The sequence below is a fragment of the Halyomorpha halys genome, unplaced genomic scaffold, assembly GCF_000696795.3.
Source record: "Halyomorpha halys isolate HHAL.00 unplaced genomic scaffold, Hhal_1.1 Scaffold544.1, whole genome shotgun sequence".
Classification (NCBI taxonomy): domain Eukaryota; kingdom Metazoa; phylum Arthropoda; class Insecta; order Hemiptera; family Pentatomidae; genus Halyomorpha; species Halyomorpha halys.
The window spans coordinates 546,733-549,666 of record NW_027105730.1 but is presented as its reverse complement, the minus strand read 5'-3'; the positions used below and the strand labels follow the sequence as shown (position 1 = coordinate 549,666).

The following is a 2,934-nucleotide window of genomic DNA, read 5'->3' as shown; positions in this document are numbered from 1 at the left end:
ACAATTTTAAATCTTTCACTTAACGATAACCAAAGAGAAGCAGAACCTGGCATTTACAGCGTTTCCGAGATTCCTTTAGACGTTTGATTAGGTTCACAACAGTGATTTATATACTTATTATTTCTTCTGGTAAACGAAATAACATACAAATATGGTACTATCTATATAGTTTGAAGTGTGTTTCCCAAATCTTTTCTATTTTTTTTTTTTTTTTTTTACATTTTTTAAATGTCTTTTAAATTTAATAAGTTAGTTAAAGTAACAAATTAGAAAGTTCTGGCCTCTCTTTTTTGCTTATAAATTCTAAATAGTGGATCCTGGTGAAAAAGTTACAATAAAGTAAATTAAAGAATTTTAAATTATTCCTAGAACGAGTACATTAACGTAATAATTCAGTCGATTGGTATGGTCATAAACCAAATGTTCTGCTAGCATATGGACTTCGGACCAGCTACTTTTGTGATTTGCAATTACGTTGGAAAAAAATTGTCTAAAATCTATCTTTTAAGATATAATAAATATATAAGATATTTAATCAAGGAGATATCAGATTGTATATATATATATATATATATATATATATATATATATGTATAAAATATTATATTGAAAACAGTATTTGGTATGTATGGATTTATTTTCAGTTCACACATTTATGTAAAAATTATAATCGAAATATGGTGTTTTAATATTAACATTAAATATCGATAACCTCACTAACACCAATTAGGGTAGACTTCACCTGTCTACGTGTTAGTATAAACCAATAAATACATCTATTAATCTACTTACTCCTATTAATAATCTTCCAGGATAACAACAATAATATAAATTTTAATAAAACACGATATCGAAACCCGAATTTAGTACGTTTCTACCATATCACAATAACATCGAATCACAAATGTCGATACGTTATAGTGAACATCGAAATGAAAATATCGATATTTATCGCAACATGGCTACAAGCAGTTGTGCGCAGGGCGGTGGTAGAGGAACATTAGGGGCCAGTTCATCTCTTTCCTGATTGTTTTTTCTCGTCTGTTTATGTCCATAATTGGCATGTGTGTGATATGAGAGGTTAGAAATTGATTTCCGAGGTTTAGTGAAGATCTACCGGCAATCTTGGCCAGTAATCGAAGATACAGCAAGCAGTGTTCTGTCGAGACCTTTGCACTGAGGGAGTGCTGCCCCCACCTCCGCTCCTTGACCAAGGTCAGTGCAGTGTCTATCCCTTCCACTGAGTTACTCATCTAAAACTCTAGACTACTCATTTAAATCTAAACGTTCAGTATTTTGAGAGATTTAGCTTTTTGCAACATTTCATAAAGAATACACTAATCATTAGTTCGTGAGTTAATTTGAGAAATCTATATCTCAAAAACAATTTATTTCTATTAGCACTCAAATTAAAGCTAGTTTAATGTAATATAAAGTAGTTTACGTTGGTCTAATTATCTCTCCCGTTTCTGATAAATTCAGCCAACACTGATCCATATACGTTTGATATCTTACCTGCAATTGGAACCTTTATTTTAGCACTAGCTTCATAGTTTATATAATACAACTTAACTCGTAGGTATTAAATATTTTTTCTTCTAATAATTGTAACAAAAAAAATATGATCTTTCGAAATCTTAATGGCTTATCAACTTGTGTTTGTGCTAAGATAATAAATATCATAGGCCTATAGAGAGAATTACACAATTGTCTCACTCAGTATTTAATTTAAAAATTGTGTTTCATTCAGAGTTATTATTCGATTGATTCGTCAATAATTCAGAAAAAAAACGATTAACCATCAAACTACAATTTGATTGTATCTTTATTGATGTTGATCGCGAATTTTTACACGAATAATCAATTATTTGAGGAAAAAATTCGATTAACCAGTGGAATACTTTTGTATTTGTCAATATTTTGCACAAATAATCTCATATTTGAAAAAAATATGATTAACCATCCGAATACGTTCATATTCATTTAATTTCATTAAGACGTCCTTTTTTGTCTTACAGATCTGGAAGTACCTTAATACATTTTAAAATCGCGTATAGATTAATTTTTACTTTTTTTTATTATCTTTTTTATATCTGACATATGAAGGTCCCTTTCTATGTTTCCTAAGAGGTGAATACCACAATTGATATTGATTTTGATATCGCGTATCGATTTATTTCTACTTTTGACCTTTCTGATTTCTAACATATTAGGGTCGATTCATATGTTTTTGGATATGAAGAATATGAAAATACTATGATTTTCAGATTACGTATCGATTTATCTTTAACTTTTCTGTTTTCTCACATACAAGGGTCCATTTATAGGTTTCGGAATATGCAGAATATGCATGTAAGTTAAAATACTTAGTAAAGTTAAAATAAGAAAGAAGTAGAAACGAATTGAACACTCTGAATGCTTGAATAATACTGTCATTTATTTTTACCTTCCACATTGGTTATCAGCTGTTATAACAATGGTTGTTTGATAACAGTACTTATCTTATACACCTCTTATCATTTATACTTCTTATCACCCCCATCCCAGTTCACAAAGTGAACTTGGAGCTCATTAAATAAAATACATAAAACATAATAATAGAGAAACTAAAGAACAATTCCTTAAGCTAAAGTGTACGAAAAGAACATGAAAAACAAAACAAGCTATAAATTCTACTATATATATACATGTTATAATAATGACAAGAAAATCATATAACAAAATAAGATTGAAATCATAACCGAGCTAATTTAGACTGAAAGAGCGGGAGAAACAATGATTTTACATACCATAAATGCCATAAATGGGTATGCCTAACCCTCTGAGCATTGTTATCTCCTGAAGGGAAATTATGTTATGTTTTCGGAGCGCTACTCCTTTGAAAGGCCCTTCATGGCGCTGATCCCCCTGGCGACGAACGGACGATCGTTATAT

The 2,934-nt window shown here is 30.1% G+C and overlaps 1 protein-coding gene across 3 annotated transcripts in view; it reads left to right on the top strand.

Annotated features, from left to right (window-relative positions):
- Positions 1 to 963: 963 nt before the first annotated feature.
- The window catches only part of LOC106684118 (uncharacterized), a 21,690-nt gene continuing 19,719 nt past the window's right edge, over positions 964 to 2,934 (top strand). For 2 of the 3 annotated variants that reach the window (XM_014426010.2, XM_014426012.2), the window contains exon 1: positions 964 to 1,215. The gene's annotated coding sequence lies outside the window, so the exon portion shown is untranslated. Of the gene's footprint in view, positions 1,216 to 1,273; positions 1,576 to 2,934 lie in introns of those variants that run through there. The other variant, XM_014426011.3, reaches the window with a different exon arrangement.